At 43.0% G+C, this 20,232-nt stretch overlaps 1 protein-coding gene across 1 annotated transcript in view; it reads left to right on the top strand.

The window, feature by feature from the left end:
* LOC124616135 (snurportin-1) overlaps positions 1–20,232 on the top strand; it is a 114,598-nt gene that overhangs the window by 43,772 nt on the left and 50,594 nt on the right. The gene's annotated exons all lie outside the window — the stretch shown is intronic.

Below are 20,232 nucleotides of genomic sequence, written 5' to 3'. Positions count from 1 at the left end.
GTGTGTGTGTGTGTGTGTGTGTGTGTGTGTGTGTGTGTGTGTAACATATGCTTCATTTTTGTTTTTTACTTACCTCTGAAGAGTGCTTGGTACATTAATGTTGTTGAACCCTTCCCACCCATCATTTGGTGCTCCAGCCTGTTCCACATGTATTCCTTTATTTCCACTATCACTACATCTGTATTTAGATAGATACTCCTCAAGCCACTGTATGATGTGTTACGGAGAGTATCCTGTACCACTACTAGTCATTTCCTTTCATGTTCCACTTGCAGATATGGCAAGGGAAAAGCAACTTTTTGTGTGTTTTCAGACATGCCCTAATTTCTCAATTTATTTTCATGCTCCATATGTGAAATGTGTGTTAGAAGCAGTAGAATCATTCTGCTGTCAGCTTCATGTTCCACTTCTATAAATTTCTCAGTAATCTTTAATGTAACTGACTCGAACAGCGAGTTAGAGTTATCACAACTGTTCAGAATCAATCTGTACTTGCTACCTGCACAGCTGATGGCACTGCAAGCCACAAGTGGCCACCATAAGACAAATGCCAGAAACAAGCCATGCTCCAAAGCAAATCAGTGTCATCTGTTGGGATCATGTGGCCAACCTGCCTGATGTAAGGAGCCACTCTGCTAGGAACAGCAGTTCTTGTTGTGCTCCATATGATCCGCATATTATATCAGCCACCAAGTGATGGCAACTACCGCTTTGGACTGGACTACTTTTGGACAGTGGGATTAAGTACTTCTTGTTCACTATTCGTCTACCCATGGAATGTGAAATAATGAGTGTTAGTGTAACCCTCAACAGTGGTAATTAGTATTTTTGGACCTGCTGTGCTTAGATCACTCTGACATCGTGGACCCAGAATTACTGCAGCAGTGGCAGATACATCAATAGGAACAGCATCAGTTGGATAGGCAGCTAGTGGGGCAACACATTCAATGCATAGTTCTACAGTAATTACCCATACATTGTCGTTTCCATTTCCTGATATTTGCACTTAGTTGTCAGAGCACTGCATAGCCAGTCTCGGGTGGCATGTGCTAGGGTGGTATTCTATTGTTGGTGGAAGTTGTAGTCAGAATCGTATCAGGATTAGATTGTATGTGTAGTCTCTGATTAAAAGTTCTCTTCATCAATTTGCAGGGGATAGTAAAATGTGTGCACAAGCTATATGCCATGCAGATCCTTCCCTGGTGAAAATTCTTAAAATCGCTATGGCTTTTGAACTTACAAAGGACTTGGATTGAAGAGAGGATTCCTGTTTTACCACTTTGGTTGTGACCACCAGACCGGCAGTACACACACAGTGAGCACACACTAGGAAACCTGGGGCACAGCCTGTCATTCTGATTAAACAAATTGTTCGCTGCAGACTGTGCCCAAGAACAGAGTTTGGCTACTCAGTGGCAGAACCTGTTGCTCAGCAAAACATGCTAGGGTTCAGTGAGTGGTTCACAACTCATGCTATTTGTCTCCTCTCCCCCCTCTCCCCCCTCTCCCCCCTCTCCCCCCTCTCCCCCCTCTCCCCCCTCTCCCCCCTCTCCCCCCTCTCCCCCCTCTCCCCCCTCTCCCCCCTCTCCCCCCTCTCCCCCCTCTCCCCCCTCTCCCCCCTCTCCCCCCTCTCCCCCCTCTCCCCCCTCTCCCCCCTCTCCCCCCTCTCCCCCCTCTCCCCCCTCTCCCCCCTCTCCCCCCTCTCCCCCCTCTCCCCCCTCTCCCCCCTCTCCCCCCTCTCCCCCCTCTCCCCCCTCTCCCCCCTCTCCCCCCTCTCCCCCCTCTCCCCCCTCTCCCCCCTCTCCCCCCTCTCCCCCCTCTCCCCCCTCTCCCCCCTCTCCCCCCTCTGCCCCCTCTGCCCCCTCTGCCCCCTCTCCCCCCTCTGCCCCCTCTGCCCCCTCTGCCCCCTCTGCCCCCTCTCCCCCTCTCCCCCCCCTCTCCCCCCTCTCTCCCCTCTCTCCCCCCCTCTCCCCCCTCTCCCCCCCTCTCCCCCCTCTCCCCCCCTCTGCCCCCTCTCCCCCCCTCTGCCCCCTCTCCCCCCCCTCGCCCCCCCTCTCCCCCCCCTCGCCCCCCCCCCTCGCCCCCTCTCCCCCCCCTCGCCCCCCTCGCCCCCCCTCGCCCCCCCTCGCCCCCCCTCGCCCCCCCTCGCCCCCCCTCGCCCCCCCTCGCCCCCCTCGCCCCCCTCGCCCCCCTCGCCCCCCCTCGCCCCCCCTCGCCCCCCCTCGCCCCCCCCCCCTCGCCCCCCTCGCCCCCCCCCTCGCCCCCCCTCGCCCCCCCTCGCCCCTCTGCCCCCTCTGCCCCCGTCTCTCCCCCCGTCTCTCCCCCCGTCTCTCCCCCCGTCTCTCCCCCCGTCTCTCCCCCCGTCTCTCCCCCGTCTCTCCCCCCGTCTCTCCCCCCTCTCGCCCCCCTCTCGCCCCCCTCTCGCCCCCCTCTCGCCCCCCTCTCGCCCCCCTCTCGCCCCCCTCTCGCCCCCCTCTTGCCCCCCTCTCGCCCCCCTCTTGCCCCCACAAACACCCCCGCCGGTACGACCCCGACCCCAGCTTTAGGAGTTTCAATTTTCTTTCCACAGAAAGAAAGAAATGATTGGTTGGGGAAGGTCAGGAAGGAAGGGAAGGTCATCCAGACCCTATAGGTTATGAGGACAAGAGGTGATTTCTATGCTTAGAAGTCTATTACTGATGCAGTAAGATGTTCAGCAGTGTACTCACTGAGCTCTAAGGTTTGGGAATTCATTCCACTTTATGTGTATATATATCCTCTCCTCTTTTCCTTATATTGTGACCGAGCGAGGTGGCGCAGTGGTTAGCACACTGGACTCGCATTCAGGACGACGACGGTTCAATCCCGTCTCCGGCCATCCTGATTTAGGTTTTCCGTGATTTCCCTAAATCGTTTCAGGCACATGCCGGGATGGTTCCTTTGAAAGGGCACGGCCGATTTCCTTCCCCATCCTTCCACATCCTTCCCTAACCCGAGCTTGCGCTCCGTCTCTAATGATCTCGTTGTCGACGGGACGTTAAACACTAACCACCACCACCTTATATTGTGTTTAGAGTTATGTGACACTAACTTGTATGCCTCTAGGTGGTATCTTCTCAATTTCTGTGACTTGCTGTCGATGTTTTGTTATGTGTAACACATGCATACGTGCATAGAAATCCATCTTTTATTGTTTTACAAGCTTCTAATGTTTTGATGAAACTGTCTAAACACATTGTGATTGATGCCATCTGTATTTTCTAAGCTGTCATTTTATATTTGTCTGCTAGTATTTGCAACTATGCCTTAATCTGTCTTTGGCATAAAATTATCTTTTAAGAAGGTAAAGTGAATATTATGAAATTTTTTGATCCACATTTTTGTCAGAGAACTTAGATCTAGGAAGTACAATGATGTTATACACATGCAATTTTGGAAGCTATTACGATTTACAAAAATTAAAGTTAAAGCTTGTGTTTACAATATGACTTTTACAAATTACGATAATGACACATGAACAGTTGGAGGAAAGAAAATGAATCTGCTCGCAGAGCTAGAAATTTACATCCACAGCTCTAACTCGCCACACCTTATTCTCAACAAACAAGTGGCGCTTGCAAACAAATCTTATCACCACATATTTCATGAAATATTCAAAAACAAAAACTCATTATCCTCGAATATAATAACAAAGTAATATGCTATGGAAATCCGATGTAGCAGTCATACAACAGTTCAAGTGTCATTATCATAATTGTAAGTCATATTGTAAACACAAGCTTTAACTATCATTTTCGTAATTTGTAATAGCTTTCAAAATTTCATGTGTATAACATCATTGTACTTCATAGATCTAAGTTCTCCAACAAAAATGTGGACCAAAAAATTTCATAATTTGGATCAAAAACATTTTGCAGTTTATAATAGCTTTTTAAGTTTCTATATGTGGAACATCCTTGCACTTCCTATGGCAAAGTTCTTTGGCAATAACCTACATGTTTCTGTATGAGCAACATCTTTATACCCCCTACATCTAAGTCCTTTGGCCTTAGCCTACGTGTTTGTATGTAAACACAGTGTATTTCACGAGTGCACGTCGTAATTGTGAAATATGCAGCTAAACTTTATAAAACTGAAATATGGATGTGAAAATGATAACAAGTGTTCAACTAAGTAGAAAAACTGTCACCACAGCGTAATTGTAATAACAGGGTGTATATGACCCGGGAAATCCGGGAAAAACCTGGGAATTTTTTCATCTGGGAGAAAACCGGGAAAAACTCAAGAATTTTTCATTGCTTTAGCTTTCAGTTAAATTTTTGTAATTTTGACTGGTATGAATTGATTCTCTGGCAAAGAATATTACTGTATCCTGCTACTGAAGAATGATACTGCAGAATAAAATATAAACAAGAGGGAAAAAATAAAACTTTAGTGGCAAAGGAAACGCGCAGTTTACAACAACAAAACACCGAGCATACACAAGCGTCTGCAAATAGCAAAAATATGTCAAAGGCCCTAGAGAGAAGACTGTGTAATTCTTCATAACAATAAACTGCTTGCTATGAGCATTACGTCACAACTGTTCACATTAAGTTCGTTTGACCACTTGCCACCAGGCTGATGCGCATGCGCAGTTGACTCGCATATGAGCAGTACCTACTCCCGCTTTCTGCTACTTGAAGTGTGGCTGTTAGCTGTATCGGCAATAGCAGCAAGCAGCCAGATGCAAACGCGAAAACTTTTTCTCACTCGCGCCCTAGCTGCCAAATTCGTGCATGCGCAGAGTTGTAGTGGGGGCTGCACTAGTCTCCACATGACACGTGTTTGCGTGTAGTGATTTCGTTGCTCCTCTTCGTTTACAGCTTCCATGTCAAATGAAAACAAAACAGATTTCTGTTTCCAGGAGCTATCAAGTGAATCAAAATACATTCACATAATTACAGAGGGCATAAATATGTTATTAGTTTCAGTTTTCTGATTTTATTTTATTTCCAAGTTATTAGCAGTCAAGCATTAATCGTCTTTCAGAACAATGAAGTTATTTTTGCAAGTTTGCTAAAGAAATTTGGGTTTATTAATCTTTCCGCTGAGGCAATCATTTTATTTGAAACAGTGTTTCATTCCACAGTATTGGCTGAATTTCAAGTGCACATTATCATCTTCTGCCATGTATGGCATTATGTTATAATAATGAACCAAAAATGAGAACGTAGAGTACTGGTACTCCAAGAAAATTTACGTCCCAAAAACCACACTGAAAAGCTTAATATCAGACGGGACCTATTTCATTGTGAATCTGGAAAAAAACAATGTGCACTTCAAGGCGAACTATACATTTTAGTATGGTTTACGAAATTCCGATGCTCTTGGGAGTATCCTCTGATGCCCTGTTTCTTTTATGGTGTAATGTAAGCTCTCTTAGTGCTTTATACATGCAAACATGCGGGCTTCCTACACCACTGCAGCTACGTATGCACAACAATGCCTCTTTTTCTGGCGCTGTCTGGCAACTGGTAAATCGAACCTATTTCTAACGGTCTCCGGATAGTATTGCGAAAGGTGGTTCGAAAAGTGTTACTTTGAAAGTAAATTTCTTTTTACGCAAGATGAATTATGTTATGTGTGAGCAAGTGAGATGAATTTCTAAATCACAGAGTGTTTAAAACTGAACACTTTAAGGACCATCCACTTAGAAGAATTTTGAGCCCAGACATTTATGTCATAATTTTCAATTTACTGGCACATTTGTTTAGTGTATCTTAAAGTATAACACATGCAAAAAAGATCGATATTACATGTGAAAGCTTAGCTTCTGTTGTAGCTTGTTAATCTTATAAACCAATATTATATGTGAAAGTTTAGCTTTTCTTGTAGTTTTACTGTGTATATTAATGTAAACTGTTAACTTTTCCTCTTTGTGTGTTCATGCTACGTAACCAGTGATCTTGCTGTTGACTGACAATAACACGTTGCTCTGAATATCTGCTGTCATCAGCTGGCAAGATCACATGGCATGAGATATGATTGGCTTACAAAAGGACGTTTTAAGCTCGATTTCAACGCTCCGGAAATTAACGCGCTGTGTTTGGCACAATTCGAATTTCTAGTTTTGTAATACGAAAGTGTGCAGCATGTATGTTGTTGCAAATCAAAAGGTCTTTCCGAAACTTCTCTCATTTTTTTTCATTAAAAGTCTTTCTAGAACTTCTCTCCCCCGTCTTTACTTTTCTTTTCCGGGAAGTTCTAAGCGAGTGTATAAAACATTAACCATTCAAAGAATTGATAAGTTTTACAGTTCCGAGGGAAACTCTACGGAAAATCTTCTGTCACTTAATATGGAAAAAGTGTATTTTCGCCTGGGGAAATAGCATATTTTTTAAACGGGATATCCGGGAATAATCCGGGAGTTTTTTTTTCCTTGTCCCCATATACACCCTAAATAATGATTCTTCACCTTCATGTAAATACGGATGTATTTTTGACAAATGCTGCCTTGCCACTTTCAATCATTCCACTTGTATCTGTTTGGTCACCAGCAAATAATTTTTTGTATTTATACAGTGATATGCAGCAATATAAACATGTAGGTGAATGTATAAACACCTGACGATGGGCACAAGCCCGAAACCGGTCATGTGACAAATAAATAGTCTTTTATTGTGACTAGGAGCAGAAATTTTTCTACACCTCAAAGTTTTGATTTCTTTTCTGTGAACATTAATTCCTACTTCAGATTTTTCTTTGTTTTCTTTCACTGCTTGCTCAATGTATAGATTGAATAACATTGGTGATAGGTTTCAACCCTATCTCACTCCCTTCTCAACCACTGCTTCCCTTTCATGCCCCTAGACTCCTTAACTGTCATCTGGTTTCTGCACAAGTTATAAAAAGCCCTTTGCTCTTTGTATTTTACACCTGCTCTGTTCAGCATCTCAAAGACAGTATTCCAATTGACATTGTCAAAAACTCTGAGTCTGCAGATGCTAGAAACGTTGGTTTGTCTCTCCTTAACCTCTCTTCTAAGGTAAATCTTAGGGACAGAATTGCCTCACATGTTCCGACATTTCTCCAGAATCCAAAGAGATCTTCCCCAACGTCTCCTTTTACTAGTTTTTCCATTCTTCTGTTCAAAATAATATTTTGTAACCAAGACTTATTAAACTGATAGTTCAGTAATTTTCACACCTGCCAGCAATGGTTTCTTCTTTTTATTTATTTATTGGAATTACTACATTCTTCTTGAAGTATGAGGGTATTTAGCCTTTTAGCCTGTCTCGTACATCTTACACACCAGGTGGAAGAGTTTTGTTATGACTGGCTGTCCCAAGGCTATCCATAATTCTGATAGCATACTATTTACCCATGGGACCTTGGTTTGACTTATGTCTTTCAGTGCTCTGTCAAATTCTTTTTGCAGTATCATACATCCCATCTCACCTTCATCAACATTCACTTCCCTTTCAACAATAATGTCATCAAGTTAATCTCCCGTGTATAGACCCTCTAGATACTCCTTCCACTGTTCAGCTTTCCCTTGTTCACTTAAGATTGGTCTTCCATCTGAGCTTTTGATATTCATACAGTTGCCTTCCTTTTTCCCAAAGGCCTCTTTAATTTTGCTGTAGGCAGCAACTCTTTCCCCTAGTGAAATATGCTGCTAAATCTTTACATTTGTCTTCTACCTGTTCCTGCTTAGCCATTTTGCACTTCCTGTTAATCTCATTTTGTAAATGTTTTTATTCTCTTTTGCCTGCTTCATTTGCTGTATTTTTAAATTTTCTGCTTTCATCAGTTAAATTCGATATCTTCTGCATCATCCAAGGGTGTCTACGAGGGTGAGTCAAATGAAAACATTGAATTTGTAATAACAAATCAAAATTTCGCACCATTATCCTGTAAGTTGGTAAGCGTGCTACAAACAGCATGCAATATGCCGTGTAGGTGGCAGCAGAGTGCGGACGCACACACACCATCTCAGTATCAGTATAAAGATGACTGCCCCACTTGTGTCTTTCACCAGGGAAGAAAGGTGTTCTGTTATCCGGTTTTTGCATGGTGAAGATGTGAAACGTATTGAAATTCATTGACGAATGAAGGTTCAGTGTGGTGATGCTCGTTTGTCACAGCAGCAAGTCAACGAATGAAGTAGGAAGTTTGCAAATGGTGTGACTTTAGTGGAAGATGCTCCTTGTCCAGGTCAGGCACAACGAGTTGACTCCACAGAACATTGCAGCAGTTGAAGCCATAGTGAAGGAAAACCGCCGAGTGACACTGAATGACACTGCAGCATGTTTACAGATTAGTCATGGGTCAGAACACCACATTATGCATGATGTGCTCCAGTTTCACAAAGTGTCTGCAAGATGGGTGCCACGGCAGCTGACTCCTGAAATGAGAAAACGACGTGTTGATGCTTGTGAAGAACTTCTTCGGCACTTTGAACGAGAAGGTGATGGCTTCCTTGCAAGAACCGCTACTGGGGACGAAACCTGGGTTCATTTCCACCAACCAGAAATGAAGAGAGTGAGCAGGGAATGGCGCCATTCCTCATTACCAAAGTCAAAGAAGTTTTGAACAGAACCATCAGCAGGGAGGGTTATGCTGACTCTCATTTTGGATGAAAAAGGCGTCATTTTGGATCATTACATGCCTAGAGGGATCACTGTTACCGTTGTATCATACACAGATCTCCTAAAAAATGATCTGCGGCCTGCAATCAAATCAAAGTGACGTGGTTTACTATCAGCAGGTGTCCTCTTGCAACATGACAATGCAAGGCCCCACGCTGCCCGTACAACAGTTGAAACAATAACAGACCTGCATTTTGAGGTCTTCCTCATCCACCATACTCACCAGACCTTGCCCCCAAGTGATTTCCACGTGTTTGAACCACTCAGACGCAATAGGAGGAAAGAAGTTCCATTCTGATGAAGAGTGGTTGCGCGGACTACCAAAAGAATTTTTTTCTAAAGGAATTTATGCACTTAGTAAGTGCTGGAGGACTTGCATTGGGCGGGGGGAGGAGGATTATGTTGAAAAATGATACAGCTTTGTACCACTTCTGCACAATAAATAATATTTAAAAAATATTTAAGGTTTTCATTTGACTCACCCTTGTATTAAGCCTTGTCTTTTTATCTGTTTGATCCTCTGCTGCCTGCACTGTTTTATCTCCTAAAGCTACCCATTCATCTTCTACTGTATTCATTTCCTGTGTTCTAGTTATCTGTTGTCTAAAGCCCCCTCTGAAACTCTCAACAACCTCTGGGTCTTTCAACTTATCCAGATTCCATCTCCTTAATTTTCTATCTTTTTGTAGTTTCTTCAGTTTTAATCTGCAGTGGGTAACCAATAAATTGTGTTCAGAATCCACATGTACTCATAGAAATGTCTTACAATTAAAAATCTGATCCTAAATCTCTGTCTAACCATTATATAATCATCCTGAAACCTTCTGGTGTCTCCAGGTCTCTTCTACGTATACAACCTTCTCTTATGATTCTTAAATCAGGTGTTAGCAATGATTAAATTATGCTCTGTGCAAAATTCTACCAGGTGGCTTCCTCTTTCATTCCTTTCTCTCAGTCCATATTCACCTACTGTTTTTCCCTCTCTTCTTCTTCCTTTTCCTGTTATCAGCCCCCCCCCCCCCCCCCCCCCCCTGTCAAATCACAAACTTTCATTTCCCTTAACTTCCTGAATAACTTCTCTTATCTCACCATACATTGCTTCAATATCATCATCTGTAGTAGTACGCAGCCAAAATCTGGCACTCAGCAGCCACCAAAGTAATTGCCCCTTATAAGAGAAATATCTCCCATCATCTAATATGGCTGTTCTCCAATGGAGCATTCATTGCATCAGATCACACAGGCCAGACGTACAGCTGCTGTTGTGTCCATAGTGCCCAGTTGTTTTATGCCTCCAAGAAATGAAATTACTCTGAAGTCCTCTTTGACCTCTTACACTTCACTCTAATACATTTCGACCTTCCTTCCGGTGAAGGAACTCCAGCTCACATGGGCATCATCATGACTCACATTCTTGATGACATCCGTAGCTGAAACAGTTCTTTTAATACCCAGCTATGGGCTGTTGCTGTCTACCTTGCTCTCCTCAGTTACACCTTCTCTTTGTAGTATCTGCATACATCATCTGATCTCACCAGGGCAGACATACTACAGAATAACACTCAGCTACTCGGTGATTTCAACACCCACCGTCCCATTTGAGGCCCTCTGAGAACCTGTCTGAGAAGCTCTTTCCTGGTGGGTATTTTCAACTAGCTTACTCTCATTTCTCTCAGCACTGGTGAACTCACATTTCTTTCAGATTCTACGCACACTTTCTTGAACCTGGATCTCTCATTCTGTAATGCATGCACAGCTCGCCCACCATAGAGTGGTCCGTCGTCTCGGTCACATATTCGAGTGACCGTTTTCCATGTATAATTCGTCTGCTAACTCATGTCACATCTGTGCACAAGACCAACTGGCTACTTTCTAAAGCTGATTGGAGGCTCTGCACTGACAACCTACAATGAACGTTTCCACAGTAGTGACGATCAGGTATAGTACATTATGAGTGTTACCCTTACTACTATAGAATGTTCCATCCCCCGAACCTCTTCTCTACCAAGACATGTCCTAGTGCTCAGGTGGACTGAGGAATCCTGCAATGCAGTCTGCACACGGGGACGTTTTCTCTGTGTCTTTGAACGCTATTCCACAAAGGAGGAGATCTGTATTCATTCTAAAAAGATGTGCGCTAAGTGTTGTCACATTATCAGAGACAGCAAAAAAGCTAGTTGAATGTCTTCTTACTAATTCTTTCAATCATTTTACTTCCTCTTCTGTTGCTTGGATAACCTACATCTGATTTTTCAAAACAAGGTACATCTCCCAATTCCTGGCCTGACTGTAGCAAACTGTCATTATGGACCCTATTGATACTTCCAGTGCCTTGGGTTGATACTTTTCAGAGATCTTGAGCTCCGCCCAATGCCATCCTGACTTCCTGCCTCAGAAACGAGGAGAGGCAGCTCGGGTGACATCTTTCTCCCTTAGAATTGTGGTTGCTACAATACCTTTTTAACTATGAGGGAGCTCAAACATCCTCTTGCTTTGTAACGATCTTCCACTCCGGGTCATGACTATATTCACATTCAGATGTTGCAGCACCTCTCTCTTGATAGCAAACACTTTATCTTTAGTATATATAATCACATCTGGATGGACGGTGCGTCTCCCAGACAATGGCATGAAGCCACTGTAATCGCCATAACCTTGCCCTGTAAAGACAAAGATCTTCCATCCAACTACCACCTAGTTTCCCTCCTCAGCATTGTCTTCAAGGTGATGGAATGTGTGATCAATGTTTGGCTGTTATGGTGGCTTGGGCTTCAGAATTTGTTAACAGATGCAAAATGCGGATTTCGTAAGCACTGCCCTCCAGGTGATCATCTTGTCACCCTGTCAACCCGTATTATGAACGGTTTTCTGTGGAAATGCTAGATGTAGCTGTGATTTTTTTTTTTTCTTTATTTGAAGGCTTAACATACCTGCTGGAGGACAGGCTTCCAAGGCCACCTGCCTCATTTTATACAGGAGATTTTGAAGGACAGGGTTTTCAAGGTACGTGGGGATTCAGCTTTCCTGAACACTTTTATTCAGATGGTTACATCTTGGTCATTTTGCTCTTCCATTTGTTGAAACCCAGAAATTCGTGGGGTTCATGCTCAATAGAAAACTCTTGGTCTCCTACATATCTTATCTGGCAGCACACTGTACCTGCTCTCTAAATATCCTGTGTGTGTTGAACAGTACTTCATGGGGAGCAGATCAGAAAGTTTACCTCACTTATATCAATCCCTTGTCCAATCAAAAATGGACTATAGGTGTCTTGTTTACTCATCTACACTGTTTTACACAATGTCAACACTATCTACCATTGAGGCATTTGTGTGGCCACTGGAGCTATCTACATTAGTCCGATTATGACTGTCTATGCTACCAATGCCAAACTACCAATGTCATACCGGTATGATGTTCTCCTCAGCAGATGTGTGTGCCATTTGTTGTCCTCTGTGCCCAACCATCCATCCTATGCACCCTTTTTTGACTCCCCTCTTGACTGCCAATACAGGGTAAGCGCAACTTCTTTTTTGCCTCCTGGAGTTCACTTTCATTTACTGCTTCGGAAGCTTAAACTTACATTTCCTGCCACGTTCCCAACGGGTGAGAGCCCTTCAGTGCCTTGGCTTGGTGCAGAGATCCAAGTTCATCTCCGACTCAGTTTGCTTCCCAAGAACAGTACTCTAAATTCGACCTATCGCTGCAAGTTTCTCAAACTTTGGACACATCTTGGAGACAGCAGCTTTGTCTATACTTATGGCTCTAAGACCGACCATGGTATCAGGTGTGCCCTTGTCATTGACAACAAACATTTTAGATAATGCCATCTAGAACAGTGCTTTATTTTTTCTGCAGAGCTTTCCGTCCTCTGACTGGCCACCCAGTACTTCTTAATTATGTATTGGGGAATGAAGCAGCCAATGCTGCTGCCAAGGCTGCAGTCAGACTGCCTAGGCCTTTTAGGTATTTTGTTCCTTCAGATGATGGACATGAACACTGGTCTTACCAGTATGAGAACAAACTCTGGGAAATTACACTTCCCAATGGTTTCGACAGCTTCGTCTCAACCCTGTCATCACAAGGAGATACTTTTAGCTAGGCTGCATATTGGACACTGTCGTTTCAGACACCATCATTTAAGTGGAGACTCCACATCACTATGTGCTTTGTATTCAGGACGACGACAGTTCAAACCCGCGTCCAGCCATCCTGATTTAGGTTTTCCACGATTTCCCTAAATTGCTTCAGGCAAGTGCCAGAATGGTTCCTTTGAAAGGACATGGACAACTTCCTTCCCTGTCCTTCCCTAATCTGATGGGATCGACAACCTTGTTGTTCGTTTCACTCCCCCTAATCAGCCAAACAACTGTGTGTTTACTGCAATCAACCCTTAACAGTGCATCATTTTCTGACCCAATGCCAATTTTATAACCATATACATTTTAATGTATCTTTGCCATCTGAATTATCAGACGTTTTGGCAGATACAGTATGAGCTGTTGTTTTAATTTTTATTCATTGTAATAATGTGGTGAAGGAAATTTAATTTTCAACTTGTGGTGGAGCCTCCTCAGAGGGGAAGTGAGTGTTTTTAGGCATCCCCTTGCTCCATTTGATTAGGCTCTGAATATTGTCGACTTAAAGTTCATTTGGTAAAATTATGACAGGGGCACTTATGACCTCAGCTGTTTTGCACCCTAAAGCAACAACTAACTAACTAACCTACCTTCTCTGGAGGGCCTAAATCACAGGTAATGTTACTGATCCCTACAGTTCACTACCCATACAGTTATGTACTTGTTCTATAACACAGTTGGATACATAAAAAAAAATCTAATCTCTAAACGATGGCAGGACAACAGATGTGAAGGTATTGAAATTTGCAAGCTTCTGTGACCAGTGTCGTCTCCTTTTGGTAGAAAGTTTGAATGGAAAGGAAAGATGGTGAAGGAAAAGGATTGGCAAGGTGAAGGAAATGATGAGGGTTAAGTAAAGTCATCCTGAACCCCGGATCAGGAGAGACTTGCCAGACGGGATGAAAAGGAAGAAGAGATTTGATATCTGGGAGCTTAAAAGTGGAAGATAGGGCAAGACAGAGATTACTGACAAAGCATTTTGCAAGAGTTAATAAGACTGGAAAGCTAAGTGTATTGTATGTGGTAAAGGTCGGGGTGGGGGGAAATAGGTCAGAAAATAAGGTACAGAAAACTGAAAGGGAGTGAAGAAAGGAATATTTACGGAGAAGAAATACCGACACAAAAAAAACTGAATGTAATTAAGTCCAGGTGGGTGGTGAGAACCAACGACGTGTTGTAACACCAGTCACCTCCTGTGGAATTTTGAGGAACTGGTATCTGAGGGAAGAATCCAGATGGCACGTGTGGTGAAATAAGCACCAAGGTCATGATTATCATGTTGTAGTGCATGCTCTGCAACAGGATGTTGTCTGTTACCAGAATACAACCTCTGCCTATGCCCACTCATCCTAATTGATGAGTAGGTGGTAGTCATACCCATGTAGAATGCTGAACAATGTTTACACAATGGCTGGTACAGGACACGTGTCATTTCATGGGTGGCTCTCCCTTTGATAGTATATGTTGCACCAGTTACTGGGCTGGTATGGGTGGTGGTAGGAGGATTCATAGGGCAAGTCTTAACAGCAGGGATGTGGTCACAGGGGTAGGAGACGCAGAGTAGGTTAAATGGGTGCAGAAGGAGCATAGGATCTGACAATGATATTGATATTGCGGAGATTGGGAGAATGATAAAAGGCTATTCTAGGTGTGGTGGGCAAAGTGTCAGACATTGGGGTACAATTTTAGGAAGTCATATTCTTGACGAAGTGGCTGATTAACACATTCAAGATGTGGATAATACTAAGTGACGAGAAGTGTGCTTGGGGGGGGGGGGGGAGGGGGGGGGTTCACCTGTATGAGGATGGGATGTGATGACCCAGGAAACCTGCTTTTCAACTAGGCTGGTGGGGTAATTACATCCATTGAAGGCTGATGTGAGAATGGCAGTATGTTGCTGTAAATAGTTTGCATCTGAACAAATACATTTGCCTCAAATGCCAAGGCTGTATGGGAGGGAATGTTTCACATGTAAAGGATGACAACTGTCAAAATGTAAGTACAGTGTTGTTGTTTGTTAGTAGGTTTAATGTGAACAGAACTCTGTAGCTGACCCTTGTTGCAGATAAGGTCAACTAAAGGAAAGTGGTATGAGATTCAGATTAGGAGTATGAGAAATTTAATTGGAAGAATGTATTTAGAGATTCCAAGAATTTTAATGTGTCAACATCATGAGTCCACATGGAAAAAATGTCATTGATGTACCGAAACCAAACCAGGAGCTGAAGGCGTATGGATTCCAGAAAAGTGCCCTCCAAGTGACCCACGAAAGGATTGGCATGGGAAGGAGCTATCCTGGTTCCTGTAGCTGTGTCCTTGTCTGTTTGTGTGTGTGCCTCTCAAAGGTGAAATAGTTGTTGGTAAGAATAAAGTTGAATAAAGTGAGCAGGAAGGGTTTATTAGGTTTGGAATTAGGTGGACATTGAGGAAATGTTCAGCAGCAGGCAGACCATGTAGATTGAGGATGTTGGCATAGAGGGACATGGCAACAATGGGGCGTAGAGGGACATGGCAACAATGGTGACAAGCGAGGTATGTGGTGGGAGTGGGATGGACACACATTTCAGACAATCCAGGAAATGATTTCTGTCTTTCATATTGGAGGGAAGCCTTTGTACTGTGTTTTGCAGGTGTTGATCAAGTAATTCAGATCTACATTTGGTGTGTGCTTTGAAGCCAGCAAATATGGAACAGCCTTGGTGATGCATTTTGTGGATCTTAGGAAGAATTTAAAAGGTGGGGGTGTGTGGTTGAGGTGGAATAAGAAGTTCTATGGATGAGGTGTTGGTCCTTGTGAGAGGCCTGAGGTTGTAAGGAGGGATTGTAGGTCAGCTTGCATCACTGATATGGGGTCTTGATGGCAGGTGCTGTATGTAGAGATGTTTGATAGCTAGAGTAGATCCTTGCTTACATACTCTTGTCGGTCAAGAAACAAAGTAGTAGATCCCTTGGCTTGTTGGTGGATACTGGTTGAGTCGTCACTTTTTAGGGAGTGAAGAGCCTGGAGTTCTGCAGAGGAGAGGTTAGGGTCATGTTATAGGGACCTGAGAAAGGGTTTTGAAGCAATGGTGGATATTAGGAATTCATGGAAGACTTGTGAGGGATGATTTTGAGGTGATTGTGGTAGATCAAGTTGGGATTGTGGTTGGAACTGTTAAGGCAAGATTCAATGTCAAGTTTGCTGATCAACACCTGCAGCCTATAGTACAAAGATTTCTCTCCTGTATTAAAGACACCAGTCATTTTCTAGATCGTTTGAAATCTGTGCCTGTCCTATGCCCACCATACACCGTGCTTGGCACTATTGAAGCCACTTGTCTCTATACCAACATCCTCCATGTTGGCCATCCCTGTAGCTGAGTGATCAGTGCACATGACTGCCATCCAGCAGGCCACGGGTTTGATTCCCAGCTGGATTCGAGATTTTCTGTGCTCAGGGACTAGATGTTATGTCATCATCTCTGTATCATCATCATCATCATCATCATCATCTCTGTATTATCATCATCATCTCTGTATCATCATCATCATCTCTGTATCATCATCTCTATCTCTGTATCATCATCATCATATCATCTCTATCTCTGTATCATCATCATCATCATCATCTCTATCTCTGTATCATCATCATCATCATCATCTCTATCTCTGTATCATCATCATCATCATCATCTCTATCTCTGTATCATCATCATCATCATCATCATCTCTATCTCTGTGTCGTCATCTCTGTGTCGTCATCTCTGTGTCGTCATCTCTGTGTCGTCATCTCTGTGTCGTCATCTCTGTGTCGTCATCTCTGTGTCGTCATCTCTGTGTCGTCATCTCTGTGTCGTCATCTCTGTGTCGTCATCTCTGTGTCGTCATCTCTGTGTCGTCATCTCTGTGTCGTCATCTCTGTGTCGTCATCTCTGTGTCGTCATCTCTGTGTCGTCATCTCTGTGTCGTCATCTCTGTGTCGTCATCTCTGTGTCGTCATCTCTGTGTCGTCATCTCTGTGTCGTCATCTCTGTGTCGTCATCTCTGTGTCGTCATCTCTGTGTCGTCATCAGAAGTTTCCCAGTGTGGTGTCAACTGAAACGACTTGCACCTCGGTGACCGAACTTCCCCAGATGGGGAATTGCAGGCAGCAATGTCATACAATCATTTCATTTGTTGTCCTCTATGTACATGGTCTGACTGCTGCTGAACACCACCTCAATCAATGCCCACCCGATTCCAAATTTATGACAGTCTTTCTGCTTACTTCAACCAATTTCATATCAACCAACAACTACTTTACCTTCGAGGGGCCGATCAGGGACACAGCTATGGAAACCAGGATGGCTCCTTCCTATGCCAACCTTTTCATTGCTTGCTTGGAGGTGGCTTTCCTTGGATTCATAAGCCTTCACTTCTTGGTTTGGTTTAGTTGCATCAATGACATCTTTGCCAAATAGACTCATGGTGATGCTGACACATTAAAATTCTTGGAATCTCTAAATACATTCTTCCAATAAAATTTCACGTGCTCCTGTTCCAAATCCTATACCACTTTCCTCACTGAGTGCCAGCTACACAGTTGTGTTCACGTTAAACATACTAACAAACAATAATACTGCACTTACAGTTTGACAGTTGTCATCCTTTCCATGTCAAACAGTCCCTACCATCAGCCTTGGCTTTTCAGGCAAATTTATTTGTTCAGATGCAGTTTATTTTCAGCAATAAACCACTATTATCACTTCAGCTTTCACTGAATGTAATTACTCAACCAGCGTAGTTAAAGAGAAGATCTCCTGAGCCATCCCATCCCATCCCGATACTGGTGATCTCTCCAAAAAACAACTTACAAGCACACCCCTTGTCACTCAGTACTATCCAGGTCTTGAAGGTATTAACCAGCTACTTTGACAAGGCTATGACTTCCTAAAATTATACCCAGAAATGAGGCCCGTTCTGACAGACGTTTTGCCCACCACACCTAGAATAGCCTTTAATCACCCTCCAAATCTCTGCAGTGTCATTGCCAGACCCTATACCCCTTTCGCACCAATTTCACCTATTCTATGAGTCCTACCCCTGTGACCATCCCTGCTGTAAGACTTGCCCTATGCACCCTCCTAACACCATCTGTACCAGCCCAGTAACTGGTACAACATATAGTATCAAAGGGAGAGCCACCTGTGAAATAACACGTGTCGTGTACTAGCTATTGTGTAAACATTGTTCAGCATTCTACACGGGCATGACTACCACGTAGTTATAAATCAGGATGAGTGGGCATAGGCAGAGGTTGTATTCTGGCAACATCCTGTTGCAGAGCATGCACTACTACATGATGATCGTGACCTTGGTGCCTGTTTCACCACATGTGCCATCTGGATTCTTCCCTCAGATATCAGTTTCTCAGAATTCTGCAGGTGGTAACTGGTGTTAAAACATGTTGTTGGTTCTCGCCACCCAGCTGGCCTTACTTATGTACAGTTCCTCCAGTCTCAGCATTACTTAGCTCCTTTTTAGCTTTTGTTTTCTGATCTGTCTGTTTTTCCACACCCCTCATCTTTACCATATACAGTGACTTAGCTTTCCACTCTTAACTTGTGAACAATGTTTGCCAGTAATCTCTATCTTCCATATTGCCCTAGCTTCAACCTTTAAGCTCTTTTGTTTTCAAATCTCATCCAGTGCAGTCCCCAACTGTCAGTCTTCCCTTCTCATCCTATTTGATAAGTCATAAAAGACCAAAGTTCTGGGCAACTTTTCTGAACTCTCCCGATTTCCTACACCTAACCAGGCCTTTCCCTTCTTTCTTCTTTAACTCTTCTGCAAAGGAGGAGGAGCCATAGATTCTGAAAGCTTGCAGATTTTAACATCTTTACATGTGTGTTCTCTTGTTGTTGTGTGGTGAGTAGATATTTTTTCTGTACAGTTACATTACATATTCAAAAATTGTTTTCATGCTAGTTCCGAAATTCCTCTTCCTTGTCTATTCCCAGGTAAAAGGACATTCTTTATAAACATCTGGCTACTATAAATGTTAAGTTACACTTTTATCCCGTGTTGTCATATTGTCACTGACCTGGTTGAATTGTCTGCACGCTTTTGTTTGTGGTCTCCAGAGTGCTGAAGCTATTGGAGGCCAAAGTGGACAGACTTACAGTGTCTCTTAAACATATTGCCTGATTTGGCCGGTTTGACCGCAGTTCAGTTATATACCATAATCCTCATCTTATTGCTGCATCCTGCAGCTCTAAGTGTTCTAATTCTACCTGTGCTTCTTCTGGGTCAGCTTTGAATTTTAAAATCAGCTGTCCTTTCTCAGTAATCTTGGAGTGATGCTGACAGTTAACAGAACCACAGCCACATCTCCTTGCAAAAAGGCAATTTCAAAGTATTCTATATGACATATGTGCAGGCAGGCTTCATACTGTTGACCCTTTCTCACTACTCCACAGCAGTTTTCACACTTCTCAATTGTGAAAATATTAATTTTGTCCAAACATCTTGCCTATCGCTAACTTTTCATTAAAAACTTGTAATTATGCAAGTATTTGTTGCATTTTATGTAATCAGAAATACTTGCAAATGATAATTACTTCACAGGAGGAACTAGTTTATGTGATTAAAAATTGTTACTTGGTAACTAAATAATAAGTCACTAAGAAGTTTCGGATGTTTTGTGTATGTGATAGAACTAGCACTACATGGGAGAAAGATTACATTAAGTTGTGTTCAGATCTCCAAGGATCAAGAAAACAAAGTTGATATTAAAATAAACTAGTGCAGTTATGTGTTTTGTATCCTCTAAATGGGTGGAAAATTTGTAATGTTTTTAAAAATTGAGTGTAGTTACAGCAACACTAAATTCCTAGCTTTGTTGTTCTTGGTACAATAACAATGAGTTTTATCACCAACTGATGCTTAATTACTGTAGACATGTACTTGAATATTCTAACAGTTCAAGGGCTACAGCTCTCTTATAATTATTAAACTTCTTGTTATTTACTACTAGTACAGCAGCTTTGTTAATCATTAACATAGTCAAATTCAGCACCACTTCAAAAGAGCTCTGTCATCTTTACAGTGTCAGTGTTGCCAACATAAATCCTTGACTCTTGTGGGAGCTTACACAGATGTTTACAGTGAATGTTCATTCTGCTACAATCCACACTTGAAGTACTCGTGATGATTAATGCTGTACTGGACTATGTCTGAGTCTTTATCCATTAAGGAGGTATACTTTAACTAACATACCACTGTAGGGTGAAAACCTAAATACACAAAAGTTATTGGTTTTCATGATAAGTATAAATTGAAGAACAGGTTTAAGTTGCTGAAGAATTTGTCTAATTTTGACATTTTGTTATTTGTGATTCCTATTTTGTTTTATCCCCCCCCATGAACCATGGACCTTGCCGTTGGTGGGGAGGCTTGCGTGCCTCAGCGATACAGATAGCCGTACCGTAGGTGCAACCACAACGGAGGGGTATCTGTTGAGA

Source organism: Schistocerca americana, chromosome 5, assembly GCF_021461395.2.
Source record: "Schistocerca americana isolate TAMUIC-IGC-003095 chromosome 5, iqSchAmer2.1, whole genome shotgun sequence".
In the NCBI taxonomy this organism is placed as follows: domain Eukaryota; kingdom Metazoa; phylum Arthropoda; class Insecta; order Orthoptera; family Acrididae; genus Schistocerca; species Schistocerca americana.
Note: the sequence above shows the minus strand (reverse complement) of the source record. Positions and strands in the feature narration are given on the sequence as shown.